At 35.7% G+C, this 14,979-nt stretch overlaps 1 long non-coding RNA gene across 3 annotated transcripts; it reads right to left on the reverse strand.

Moving 5' to 3' along the window:
* Window positions 1-2,752: 2,752 nt before the first annotated feature.
* On the reverse strand, window positions 2,753-13,772 carry LOC143908249 (uncharacterized). 3 transcript variants are annotated; one of them, XR_013260086.1, is made up of 7 exons: window positions 13,536-13,772; window positions 4,916-5,111; window positions 4,450-4,773; window positions 4,266-4,366; window positions 3,961-4,180; window positions 3,628-3,790; window positions 2,753-3,533 (listed from the first exon to the last, which is right to left on the reverse strand). It is a non-coding gene; the product is annotated as an uncharacterized LOC143908249 (long non-coding RNA). The 3 variants fall into 3 exon arrangements; XR_013260085.1 differs by lacking the exon at window positions 13,536-13,772 and adding an exon at window positions 6,194-10,088 and having other exon boundaries at window positions 2,754-3,542; window positions 4,916-5,092; XR_013260084.1 differs by having other exon boundaries at window positions 2,755-3,542; window positions 13,536-13,771.
* Between the last annotated feature and the right edge of the window lie 1,207 nt (window positions 13,773-14,979).

Genomic DNA, 14,979 nt, shown 5'->3' on the forward strand with positions numbered 1-14,979 from the left:
TGCGTTTTTGCGTTTGTTTCCCACGAATAATATCAAATTAAACAATAAAGCTGTATTTTAATTCCAAATCACTATACTTTTGAACAGTAAAGCAAACTATCTTATATATTGTTTGTTGCTTATCAACAAAACAAAAATTTACGAATCTTGTACATACAGTGACAGTTTTTGAGATACGATCTCCCAAAAGATATCAGTCGATATACGATAAAAACAATAAAAAATATGAACAAGAAAAGATTTTGTCATCGTTGAAATGGAATTCGAACTTGTAAAGATCTATAAACGACAAAACATTTATGTTATTGAGTTATTGATTATTTTTACTGTTTTTACTATCTATTATTGTAAGTATATGCAAAAGTTAAGTGAAAAAACAAAACAAATGTAATGCGTTAAACATATTTTAATGTATACGTTGCTTTTTAGTATTATATCAAGTGTTATTTGCAATTGGGAACAAAGTTCTTTGGAAGTTTTAAACATTATCGCAGGTGATGACCATTACATGATTTATCGGGAAGATGAGTATTGGAAAATTTTTTAATTTTAAAATATTTATTGTTATTTTATAATAAAACATTACATTTACATTCTCTCACTTTATGAGATTTTACATTATTTTACATCACGTTTCACTTTATTGATAATTGGATTTGCCACAAAGAACCCTATCTATTTTAGAATCCTTGCGTCTAACAACGAGATTTTGCTAAAATAAAAAATTATTGTTAGAGGATCAGAATATTTTACAGACATAATCCTCTAAGTCGACATTGTTTAGAGATATATACACTCTCTGAAACATTAGAAAAATATACTATATAGCTTTCTTTCATTCGATTTCTCGGCATCCACAGGACATTTCTCCGTGGTGATAGATGGTGGTAATAAATACAATCAATTATTTTGAATATCCCTGACTCACATCCAGAAACTTGCAATTAGCTGGATCAGTACTACAAATTTATTTGTATAAAGTACTTTAATTGATATGTTAAAATAGTTTATTATCCGTAATCACAGGCAGATGCTTAAGACGTCGAAAAATCGAATAAAACAAAGCCATTTCGTACATTTTTCTAATTTTTCAAAGAGTGTATCTCTGAACGGTATTAACTTACAATAAAGGATTATGTTTATACATAAATATTTTGATTCTCTAACAATAACCTTTCATTTTAAGTCTCGTTACTAGACGCGAAAGGCCAAAACCCTTGTATAAATGATGGGCAAAGTTCTTTGTAAGTGAGTGAGTTTAATGCCAAATTGGCAACAATTTACTATTAATTTACTTACTGGATTATAAACACGCTGCTGTATTACAGACGGGTTGCAATCATATATCTACCCATATTAGAGAATATATAGATTTTTGTACCTACTCTAAACGGTAAGATATAAATGTACCCATGTGCACATATAGGTAGCAATTTACTCCATTTGTACGAATTCTTGTATGAACACAGTGCACAAGATGACACTAATTTAAATAGATGAGCAAGCGTATATTTTATTTGCACATTATAAACAGCGCTAAACGCAGAATGCATTTTGACAGTAGTCACTGCGGCGAGCGCAGAAATGGACCTCTATTAAGCTGGACCCTCCACCAGCGCAAATCAAGTTCGCACTAGGTAAAAAATTTTGTGCTATTTAGGTGCTAATTAAGTGCCCTAGTCCGAATTTTGGTGCTCGAACCGTTTAGCAGAAAATCGCGTAAAAAATGGGGGGTCCAGCTTGCCATTAAGCTGAACCCCCCTATATCAGAAAATGGTCCGACATAAAAAACAAGTACACTATAATTTAGTACTAATTAAGTGCTACTTAAGAGGGGAGGGTCAAGTAAACGCGGCCGTCTTTTTCCCGATTTAAAGGTATCGTTTTTTTCAAAATGGTCCTGAATTTTTAATTTTTGATTTTTTTTTAAATTCAGGTTCATAGCACATAAACATTGGTCTGATATTGGATCTATGTTGATTGCCCAACTTATATTATGTCGGCCCGACGTTCCAAAATAACAATGGACCGATGTTGGTGGCGTCACGCTGGTTCACCGACGGCCAATGATTGGTGAAATATTGGATGTTACATTTAGCCAACATTGTACCAACGATTTAAAAATAATCAAATCGCACAAAAACATTGGCCCAATATTGAACATATGTCGACTATTTAAATTCTAGATTTTGGCCCAACGTTCCTAAATGATAATGGACCAACATTGGGTGCATCCGGTGCATTAATAAGTATACGATGTTTAATTATTTTTAATAATATTAGTAAATCTAAAAAATAAAATGGACGTTAATACATTTAATACTTATATCTGTTGTATTACTAATTACATGTTATTTATACAGTTCTAGAAATTCTTGTAGAAATGAGTTAAAATTTATGTAATTATATATATATATATATATATATATATATATATATAATTATATTATATAATTTATATAATTTTTAATAAGATTATAATGTATAAATAACATGTAATTAGTAAATACAACAGCTATAAGTATAAAATGCATCATACATGTATTGACGTCTACTTTATTTTTTAGATTTACAAATATTATTAAAAATAATATTAGTTAAACATCGTATATTTATTAATTAGAAATTGTCGATATTAATTAAACCTTAAAAATGTAAAGATTATAAGCAGCGAATGTATATAAAAGTAAATAAATTTCTATAATATAATAAAATTAACATGTCTAAAATTCGGATATAAAATTATCTTTATTATATAATACATATAGTACACGCAATAAAATGAACAGTTACACAATTAAATATTTTAATTCTAAGACTGAATAGTACACACACACAATTTAAAATAAATATGAAGAAAACAATATAATTTGTATTAGTGTTGTAATATAATTTGGTATAAAATATTGTTTGTTATATCGATATAAAACTATTGTTATACTATATTATATGTTAAGGTCAGTCTTCATTTTTCTAAACAAAACGTTACGAACAATATTTAACTTCTAAAGTTTAGCAGAAACTTTTACAAAATTGCACAATTATAAATTATCTAAAAAAAAAAACTAACAATATTAGTCTCAAATGCAATTGATATATTATACTAACTAGCAATATTAATGTTTCTAACAGTAAATAATAATGTCACAGAGTAAACAAACTATATTGTGCACAATAAAAGAAAGCAGCAAAATGTATCATTTTTATCAAGAGCAAAGTAAGAAATATCTTAATTGATATCCTCAAAGTAATTTAATATAAAGTAATTTAATATCTGTAAAAAGTAATCCATTTTCCATGATTTATGGCAAATCAAAAATCAAATAAAAAAAAGTAATTTTTTCATAGAAAGAGAAAACATTAAAAAATTTAATTCTTAACTCGTATAACTTTCTGATTGTGCTTCATCAGTCTGGTTGTTATTTATAGTTTCCTTCCTTTTGTTTCGACCACCATCTCAATCCATTGCATAACGTAACCATCAAGATTTAATTGTTTCTTCGGGTATTTTATAAGATGTTTCTTGATTAGTGCTTGCAATTCTATGAAGTATAAAAAAACTCAATTTTACAATATGAAAATTGCATTACAATTTATGTTAAAGAATACTTGCAATTATAGACTTACTAAGGATGAGTTTGCATATGGCATCAAAAGATTGAAGACTTGTTTTGGCTCCTCTTTCTGCCCAGTTTAATTTTTGTGCTAATTCATTATGGATAATCCGTCTGAGAATCCTCCGCGTGTGATCCGCTTGCGAAGTTCCTCCAAGGCGGCGAAAATGATTAACCTGAGAACAAAAATAAAATAACCTTAATTTTTTGAATAATTTTTTTTGAAGACATTTTATGAATAACAAGTATTTTTTTATAACAAAATACGAACAGTTTTGGAAAAACAAAACAAAGTTTTTACAATTTTAAAAAAGAAAACAAATTAACACATATATAATTTGCTTACGTAAAGTTCAAAAATAGATTTTTGTTTCAAAAATTCATTGAAACTTGACAGATTCCTCAATGACAAGGCAGGTATAAGAGTCTCTGTTTCCTCAGGTAACTTTTCCTCTGCAACGTTGTCACTGAGCAGTTTTTTTTTTTTATACAATTGATGTCCTTTTTTATGCTGCTTATGTCAAATTTAATATCTTCTAATGTAATAACTAAGTTCTTGAATTGACCTGAAAGCATGTTTAATTATCAGCAATTTAATGTTTGTAATAGTCAGTATTGATTTTTCCATGATAGTATAAAAGCTTATTTTACCTTCAGATAAACTTATACTTGCTCGCGATTGTGACGCGCTGTTGCTACTCATCTTGCCGCTGACTTAGTAAGTACAGAAGAATGCGAACTCATTTCTTTATCTATAAACATAAGTAAAAAAAAAACTATCAAAAAATTATATAATTTACTAAAAACATAAAAATATTTGTTTTATGTTACTTACTTTGGATATTATTATGCGGTAACTGAATAGGATCTGGTTCAGGTAAAAGTTTGCTTTTCTTTTTATTCTTTGAAATAGAATTCCGATTTCTATCTATCTCATAATCAGTTTCACTAGATGAAGATGCTTCATTAGATGATCTTTCAGATGCAGATACATTAGCTAATTTGGATACATCAGCATAACGTTGATTTGGAAAGCGTTTTCTTTTCTTTAATTGGTTCTCGGCGATTACCTCATCAGGCACCTCCGTGCCTGTTTGAATTTCATCAGTATCTAAATACTGATATCCATCTCTTTTTGATTTAGCTTTTGCTAACAAATCTGCAAATTATACTAATTAATTTCGTATCAAACAGAATTTTTAATTTTTGTGAGAAAAGAGATAATAAAATAAAAATCAAATTTTAATTTTAAAAATTATGTTAACAGTCAATATTAAAAGTCTATTCAAAAATATATTTACCTGTTTGATACAAAACTCAACATGAATGTGTCTTCCAATATGATTTTGGTGTTTCGAAAGTTGTAACTGCTTTCCAAAATCGAGTTCCTTTATATTGAGGATAAAAAGTTTTATGATTTCCATCAGTCAACCAGGAAGTTGGTATCACTTCACAAGTTTCTTCTTCAGGAAAATCCACTACAGAAAACATTCTTATCTATAAATAAAAAGAAAACATAAAATATTACATAATTGTATTAGATATTATAATAAGAACAATCTCTAATCTTAGTATATACTTTCTTCTATCATGGTGTATGCAGAAGAGAAATACATACCGAAAAAAGAGACTGTTTCAAAAGAACACTTTTACAGAAAACAGAACTGATATTCCAAGCTTCATAGTTTTTGGATAGAGATAAAACTTTAAATATTTTCAAAAGTGACGAAGGACACGGATAACTGTACATATCTTCTATTTGCAGATATTTTAATCCAATAATATATATATCCTTACTCAATTTCACAAAATTGTAAATTACTACAATATTATTGTCTTTTATGGTGACACAGTTATTCCCGGAAAACGTTGATAAAATAAAAGCAGTGCTTTTTACCTTCTTGAATTGTTGTACATGACAAGGAAAATTAATTAGAGGTCCATCGGAATGACTTGAATTTACTACAACATGATAGCGAAATTTTTTATCTGTTGTATAATCATTTAATGGTTTTTTGTTTTCTGTGGCTAATACATGTGAACTTCCTGACAGCCTTTTCACTATTTGCTGTAATGGTTGACTAGAAGTTCTCAAAAGTCTTTTTAACTTAAAAAAAAAGACTCAAAAGGGAAAGCATTAAATGTGTCAAGAATGCCATATTTCTTTGCATCAACTGTTAAATGAGTTAAACAATGAATATTATAAACAACTGTGTCAGCACCATATAATTTAGACCAGTGATTAACAAAGGATCTTAATAAATCGGAAGCAAAATCAAGATAATTTACAATTAGATTTGTACTACATAAAATAGTAGAAGCTACATATAGTAACAAGAAATGTTTATAAATTGCGGAAGGAACATTGTTATTTAAAACAACTATCCCGGAATACAAGAGGAACTGCCGAAATTCTGAAGCTTTCCAATGTGCAATTTCCTTTAAGCTACGTGGTTTCCTTTGAAACTCAATTGGAAAATGTTTTCTCTGAGCAATTAATTCATTGGAAATGCATTCAATAGAATAAGCTGATAATCTAACACGTAGATCTCCTTTTAATAACATCATTAGAATCCTACGCATGCATCCAAGTGGTAGCAAATGCATGTAATCCAAAGGAATTTGAGAAATTAACCCCATATTTAATTCTGACAGAGGAGATATTGACTTATGGTGATCTGGATCTGACATTGAAGCAAAACTTTCATCAGTACGTAATGGTGCATCTTGTAATGGAAATGTCATTCTATGATCAAGAGACACGGTAGTATCTCGCGCCAAGTACACGCGGAGTACTAAGTTTTTTTACAAGAAAAATTTATGTATATTTTAATAAAATATTTTTAATATATTTTGTACTGTTACCTCTGTAATTCTTTGTGATTAAATTTTTTATTCTATTAAAAAATACATATATAAATTTTATATTTAAATACAAATTGTATTCCCTCGTTGAATTAAATATTTTAATAAAATATTTGTATTTTGTACTGTTACCTCTGTAATTCTTTGTGACCATTAAAAAATACACATGTAAACTTTGTATTTAAATATCTTGTATTCCCTTGTTAAATTTGAATAAAATTTTTTAATCTTATAAAATTGTTATCATACATTCTTTTCTAATTGACACAATGTAAAGATTTTTCAAAGTAGTGCAACAATTATTTTTTGAGGCAATATACATGTTCTCTCTGTAATTGGCGCTCTAATTTAAAGAGATATCATTTCTTTTTTGTAATTGTAATAGATTACTTGAAGCGCGACTCTTCTTTTTGATAAGGTAACATAATTTTGTGACGTGTATCACTTGGGTTATAATTTTTCGGAAATAAAGATACTACTGCTTAGATTTTTTCGAGATTTTTTGAGATATAAAGATCTACCACTTGTTACTTACGTTTTTTTCGAAATATAATACTACTACTTTCTTGGACTTCCGTTTCCGGTTGGTTAGGTGTGAGTTGGCGATTTTTGCGAGCGAAAAGCGAAGTACAAGTGTGAGAAATAGAGCAAGTGAGAGAGCGTGGCGAGTGAGAGGTGAGCTCGGTGAGGGAAAGGGAAGGTGTGAGAGTGGAGGCAGCGCGGAGGATAAGGGAGGAGAGTCCGTGGAGGAGGAAGAGAATTGGGAAGGTTGAGGTTAGAGAGACGAGCGTAGAAGGGGAAGGATAGAGAGCGCGAGAGTGAAAGGCTAGGGAATTCTGGGGATTTCGGGATAACGCAGGGAAGTAGTACGGCCGTAGAGTAGAGGATAGATGGCGCATTTTGCGGATAGGTTTGGGAAAGAGAGACGCGGAAGTACGGGGAATCTAGATGAGCTTTCTAAGAGGAAAAGGAGTATAGACGAGCTGTTTAAGAGGAAGAGGGATAAAATAGAGAAGGAAGATGGCGCGGGGGGGGAAGAGAACGAAGACTTCTCGAAGAGAAGCAACAAGACGGTGAGAACGCCACCAGGGGGGGGCAGGGGGAGAGGATATGGATGTGAAGGGGTTGTTGAGAGGAATAAGAGAGGAGATGAGGGAGGGGTTAAGAGGAGTGAGAGAGGAGATAAGAGAGGTGGCGAAGGGACAAAAGGAGGCAATGATGGAAGAAGTAAAGAAGATAAAAAGCGAATTGAAAGAGAGAGAGGAGATGTGGAAAAGGGAGAGAGGAGAGCTCCAGAAAAGAATAGAGAACATGGAACGAAAGCTGGAGGGGATGCAGATGGAGGAAAGAGAGGAGGTCTTGGGGGAGAAAGAGGTAGAGAGGAAAGCGGAGGAGGGTCGAGGGAGGAGGGGAGGGGAGAGGCTGATTGGAAGGAGAGGGTGGAAAGGCTGGAAAGGAGGTACGAAGTAAAGGAGAGGGGAGAAAGGAGAAGAAACATTCTGATAAAAGGAGTGAAGGAAGATGCGGGAGGAATAAAGGAGGGAGTGGCGGAGGTGATGAAAAAGTTAGGCGTGGAGGTGAAGATAGAGGAGATTAGAAAAATAAAGGCGGGGAGAAGAGAGAAGGGGGGTATGGCAGTAGTGAAAGTGGGAAGTGAAGAAGAGAAGGCAAAAATAATGAGAAATAAGTGGAAACTGAGAGGCGAAAATACGTGGATAGACGAAGATTTGACATGGGAGGAAAGAAGGATAAAATGGAAGATAAACCAAGTGGCATGGAAGGCAAGAGGAGAGGGTAAAAAGGTACGGATAGGGATGGGAAGGGTATGGATAGAGGGGGAATGGTGGGTGTGGGATGAGGTAAGAGGTGTGCTTAGGAATGGCAGAGAGAGGTGCTGGGAGGAAGGGCAAGGGAGGGGAAAAGAAAGTGAAAGAGAGAAAGAGCAAAGGCAGGGGGAGTAGAGGAGGGTGAGGGAACGGGTAGCGGGGAAGAAAGAGGAGCAGAAATTGAGAAGGATAAGAGAGAGGAACTGGGTGGAAGAGTGGGAGAGGAAGAGGGAGAGGAGAGAGAGAGGAGAGGGAGAGGGGAGGGAAGTAGTATTTATAAGGTGGCCTTTTGGAATGTGGCTAACAAATAAAGATAAAGAGTTTTGGAAAAGGCTGGAGGATTGGGACGTAATGGTGTTATGCGAAACGTGGGTGGACGGTAAGGGGTGGGAAAGGATAAAAGAAAAAATGCCAAGAGGCTACGTATGGGAAGTGCAGAGAGCAGGGAGGAAGAGCCGGAAGGGAAGGGCGATAGGAGGAATGATAGTAGGGGTGAGGGCAGGGATCAAGATGGAAAGAGAGAAGACGAAAAAAGATAAAGAAAGGATAGTATCGATAAAAGTGAAACTTGGAAAAGAGTGGTGGAGGGTAGTGGGAGTATATATAAATAAGGATATGGACCGGAAGTTGGAAGACCTGAAAGAATGGGTGGAGGAGATTGAGAGGGGAGTGAGAGTGCTGATAGGAAGGGATTTTAACGCAAGGACCGGAAAGGAAGGAGGGTTCGTAGAAGAGGGAGAAGAAGAGATGGGGGAAGGAGAGAGGAGATCGAAGGATAGCAAAGTAAATGGGGAGGGAAAAAAGCTGTGTAGATTCCTGGGGGAACGTAGGTAGGCGATTTTTAACGGAGGAATAAGAGGTGATGAGGAAGGAGAATGGACGTATACAGGGGGAAGAGAGGAGTCAGTGATTGACTACGTGTTAGGGGACAGGAGGACAAGGGAAAGGGTAGAACGGGTGGTGGTAGAAGAGAAGGTCGATTCAGACCATCAGCCAGTGACGGCGTGGGTGGAAGGGTGGGAGGAAGGTATGGATAAGGGGAAAGGGGAAGGAGCGGAAGTGGGAGAGGAGACTGGTCAGAAGAGGGCAGAAAAAAATTTAGAGAGTTAATGGGGGACAGGCAAGCTCGAGGAGGGGGAGTGGAGGAAGAGTGGCAGGGGTTGAAGGGGAGGATAAAAGAGGTATTAAGGGAAGTGAATGGGAGGGGCAAAAAAAGCGGAGGAAGGGGCTGGTGGGATGAGGAATGTAGGGAGGGAAAAAAAAGAGTTGGCAACATGTTAAGGAAATGGAGAAGGGAAGGAGGAGAGGGGGACAGTTACAGGGAGGAAAAACAGCGATACAAGAAGCTATCTGAAAGGAAGAAAAAAAGAGAAGTGGAGAAATGGGAAGCGGAAGTAAAGGAGGTCAGGACGGAGGGGCAGGTATGGAAGGTGGTAAACAGGGAGAGAAAGAGGAGAAGGAGGGTGAATGAGGGAATTAGTATGCAAGAATGGGATGGGTACTTTAAAGAGCTGTTGGGAGGAGTGAATGGGAGGGTGGTGATGGGAACAAGAAGAGGGGAGAGGAGGGAGGAGGAGGAGGAGGAGGAAGAGGAGATAAGGAGAGAAGAGGTGTGGGAGGTAGTGAGGAAGCTTAGAGAGAGGAAAGCGTTGGGAAGTGATGAAATTCCAAATGAGGTTTGGAAGTTTGGAGGGGAGGTAGTGAAGGAATGGCTATGGGAAGTGTGCAATAGAGTGTGAAAAGGAGAGGGGTGGCCGGAAGATTGGAGGGAGGGAATTATAGTGCCTATAGGAAAAAAGGGGGAGGGGGAGAGAGTGGGGGACTACAGAGGGGTGACGTTAGCACAAACGGCATACAAAGTGTATGCTGCCGTGCTGGCGGAAAGGTTGAGGAAGAAGGTTGAAGAGAAGGGCTTGCTGCCACCGAGTCAGACAGGGTTTAGAAGAGGGGTTGGGACCACGGACAACATTTACGTACTGAATTACCTGATAAACAGGCAAGTAAATGGAAAGAAAGGGAAAATGGTGGTGATGTTCGTGGACTTAAAAGCAGCTTTTGACTCGGTGGACAGGAGGATTCTAGTGGAAGCCATGAGAAAAAGGGGAGTAAGGGAGGGCTTGGTGAAGAGGTGTAAAGAACTGCTGGGGGAGACGATATGCAGAGTAAGGGTGGGGGAGGAGATGGGAGAGAGATTTTGGACAGGAAGGGGAGTCAGACAAGGGTGTCCGTTAAGTCCGATTCTGTTCACCTTGCTGCTGGCGGACATTGACGATGAACTAAAAAGAGGGGGCTGGGGTGGAATAAAGCTGGGAGGGAGAAAGATATATACACTGGCTTATGCAGATGATATAGCGATGTTGGCGGAGAATGAGGAAGATATGAAAGGAATGATGGGAAAACTGGAGGGGTATTTAGACAGAAAGGGATTGGTATTGAACAGTAAAACAAACGAAGGTAATGAGATGCAGAAAAGGGGGAGAAAGATGGAAAAAGGTGAGTTGGAGGTGGAAGGGTAGGATAATTGAGGAGGTGAGAAAATTCTGCTACTTGGGATATATAGTAAAATGTAATGGGAGGCAAGATGAACATGTAAAAGAGAGGACGAGGAGAGGGGCGGCGTTGCTGGGACAAGTATGGGGGATCGGAAAGAGGAGGTTTGGGGGGGATTGGGGTAGGAGAATATGGTTGTTTGATAAGCTGATATGGACGGTGATAAGTTACGGAGTGGAAATATGGGGGTGGAGGGAAAGAGGGGAAATAGAGAGATTACAAGAAAGATATTTAAGGTGGGTGTTGGGAGTGGAAAGATGTATACCGGGATATATGATTAGGGAGGAGTTACAAAGGGAGAAACTAAGAGGAAGGGCGGTTATGAGAGCATGGGGGTATGAGAAAAAATTAGAGGAAGGAAAGGGAGGGGAGCTGGCAAGGGAGTGCTGGGAGGAGGTAAAGAGGAGGGCGAAAAGAGGGGTGAGCAGGGGGGTTGGGAGGAGGAGAGAAAAGAAGCGGCGGAGAGCAGGAGCTGGAAGATAGAGGAGGTGGAGGAGCTGAGGGAGGAGGGGATGTGGAAGGGGGAGGACGTGCTTGAGAGAGAAAAGAGAATGCAAAGAGAAGAGAGGTGGAAGGAGATAGAGAAGGCAAAATTTAACAAGTGGTATGGCATAATAAAAGGGAAGGGGATACCGGAGTACTTAAAAAAGAACTGGGGAGAAAATAGGTGGCAGAGGGTGGCTAGATACAGGCTGGGGGGGGTGGTATGAGGAGGGTGAAACATTGGATGGCGGAGGAGAGTAGAGTGTGCAGGGTGTGTGGAGGGGGGAGGAGACGTGGGAACATGTGTGGGAAGATTGTGCAGATTGGGGGGGAGGGAGATCATGGCAGGAAGCGGTGGGGGAGGTATTGGGGGAAGAAAGGAAGGGGGAGAGATGGCTGAGGAAATTAGAGAGAGTAAGGGAGGGAGGAGGTGGTGGAGGGGAGTGGGAGGTAGGGGAGGGGAGGAGTGAATGAAAGAAAGAGGATGAGTGAAGAGTTTGTAAACGGAAACGGAAGTCCACAGAGATAGGGAACTTGCGAGCGTGTGTGTGTGTGTGTGTAAAGATAGACAGGGCGATTAGTATGTAAGGTTAAATGTAAGATAGGCTAAGGTAGGTTAAGTGAATGTATGTAAAGGGTTGGGAACGTCCCTACAAAACGCCTTGCAACCCTGAGGAGAGTCAATAAATATATCTATACTACTACTTTCTTTTTTTTTAGTATACATACACCTTGTTCACATCGGTCACATCCTGAATATGCATTAAATAACTTGCAACATTTGATCATACAACGTGCTGGAGTGTCACAGATAAAAGCTCTGATTGCAACTTTAAATTGCATTTGACTTCTGTCATGGAAAAATCCATTTTCACATAGTTCTTTGCGTTCTGGTACAAAATTTTCAAAATAACCAGTAATTGGTTCTGATTTACTTTCACCAAGAAACAAAGAAACTAAAAATGGCTCATACTAATATCGTTTATCAATAACATAGCAAAGTATTGGCCAAAATTGCTTTGAGGAACTTTTATATATAGGTATTCCATCAACATTGAAAGTCAATTGAATAGTATCGCCATAATATTTATGCTTCATTTGTAAATTGGGAGTGATGCCGATATAATGCAAAACACCACTACTACCTAATTTTTTTACAAGTGCTTGTCTACTTGTTTTTAATAGAGTACGTGCATTTCTGGGAAGGTTTTCAATATTTGTGTACCCTTTCAGAATTTTTAATAACTTATTTATTGATGAATGCTTAATATTTTCTTCTATACACCATTTTTGTATTTTACTATTTACAGATATATCACTGCTACTTTGTGACATATTGTCATCTGAAGATGATGCAGACTCATTATCAAAATTACTATCACAATCTTCACAATAGTCATTAATATAATCACAATCACTACTTTTTGAATCATTCAAACTATCTTCATATAAATGACAATTATTTTCATTTATATTATTATCATAATTATTGTCATTTATATTTTCATTATTATTATCAGTCAATTCCTTCAAAAATTCTTTCATATGGGCTTTTACCCTTTTCCTAACTTCTCTATACTTCCGGGCTCTCTGTGCCATTTTTATCTATAATAAAAATACGTAATTAATTAAAAATTACGTGATATTAATTATGAATATGCATCATATTCACATAATGATACATAGGATATAATACATAAGACTATAACAATGACACACATATTAGAAATTGCCAAAGAAAAGATTAGAACATAGAAAAGAACCTAGAAATAATATTAATAAATATTCACATAATGATACATAGGATAATACATAGGACAATGACACATATATCAGAAATTGCTAAAGAAAAGATTAGAACATAGAAAAGAACATAGAAATAATATTAATAAAAAATATGAATGTGTAATGTATATCAGTCTCGAGAAAAGAGGTACTATATGGAAGTGTTTCCAATTTCATCCTATTTTTATAATTCAATTACCAGAATTTGATTACATTAACCATGCAATGATCAATGATATAGGCAATATATATTTATCGCGTGAACTGTGCAAATATATCATGTTTTGCCTTACAATTAAGGATTATCATAATTTTGCCGTATAAAGTACTTCAGAAAAGTCAAAGAAATATCATATCACTGTCAGTAAATATCATAAATTTTTTTATATAAACAAATAAAAAAGTTACTCACCTGCAATCCAATTAAAAGCAAGAGCACGACTCTTCTTTTTTTATTTTAATTATTAAACGTCTGTGTCCTAGTCTGAATAATCTAAAACGCTTCTTCTTCTTAAGTTGGCTCTTATATATACTTCTTGACACAGTGCAATACGGCACGTTTATCTAATAAAACGCAATACAACGCACTGACACGATCGAGCACGAGCACCAATAAAACATAAAACACGCGATCTTCGTTTCTTGACTGCGCGCCCGGCGCGCCCGGTCCGCTCACAGCGCCGCTGTAAGCATATCACTCTGTCTTCGTTGCACATCGATTATCAAACAATGATCCAATGTCGGCTAAATGTCGTTTAACAAACGGTTGGTATTGCGTTGTCAATCGATTAATAATATACACTAAAAATAGTTAAAAATACTGTAGACTATTTCAAAACAGTTCAAATTTGTAAAAAAAACACAACAATGCCTTTTAATTCGTATTAAATAAATAAAAAAAAAGTATATCTAACGATTCATCGAATTGTAGCATTTTAACAATGTCGGTCCAACATTGTTTCCCCAACGCCGATGCTTCCGATTAAAAGCCAACCGTTGGTCAATCAATATGTGCTATGTAAAGCATATAAACAAAAAAATTTAATTAAATTTTAACAAAAAAACTTTTTTTATCTCAGTTAATTAGAGCACTTGAGCGTTGCACGACGCAAATCCGAGGAGCCGACTTCAAGCAGCTGCAGCGCCGCCAATTTAAAATTTTTCAACATAACAAAAATTTTATAATATACCTTAAATCATGAATATTATGATGTACTTTGTTTCGATTTAATAAACGTTTCCATCTGTTAAAAAAAAATTCGGGAAAAAACGGCCATTTATATACTTGACTCTCCCCTCTTAAGTGCTCTAAAATAACGATAGAATATTGACAGATTATAACATTTATTTAAATATAAAAACTATATATTGAACACAATACCGTCGCGGTCGATACAAACACTTAAAAAACATGCTGCATGAATATATTCGCTACTAAAATGATTGAAAACGTATATTATCAAAATATTCCCAAATCTGAGTTTATTGTTAACAGTAAAAAACAATTACGATAATTAACTTAGACCAGCCATTGGCGCTGAGTACTAAGTTCCGTCACCTGATCGTCTACGAATTAGTTGCTCGCATGATTATAGTATTAAACTAATAATTTTTAGACATTGTATTTTAAAAGAACATCACGATTCGAATTTAGTGCTAGCTGCATAGCGTTGAAATTAATTAATTAATCAATGGAGCGCGCGCACAGCGCTCTGTAATTCGTTACAAAATCGTCAAAAAATTAAATGCTTGCGTGATTATGGTGCCGAAATAATCTTGAGACATTGTATTAAGAAAATATCACGATTCGAATTTAGTGCTAGCTGCATAACGTTGAAATTAATTAATTAACTCAT

Source organism: Temnothorax americanus, unplaced genomic scaffold, assembly GCF_048541705.1.
Source record: "Temnothorax americanus isolate GAGA-0224 unplaced genomic scaffold, ASM4854170v1 Scaffold90, whole genome shotgun sequence".
NCBI lineage: Eukaryota > Metazoa > Arthropoda > Insecta > Hymenoptera > Formicidae > Temnothorax > Temnothorax americanus.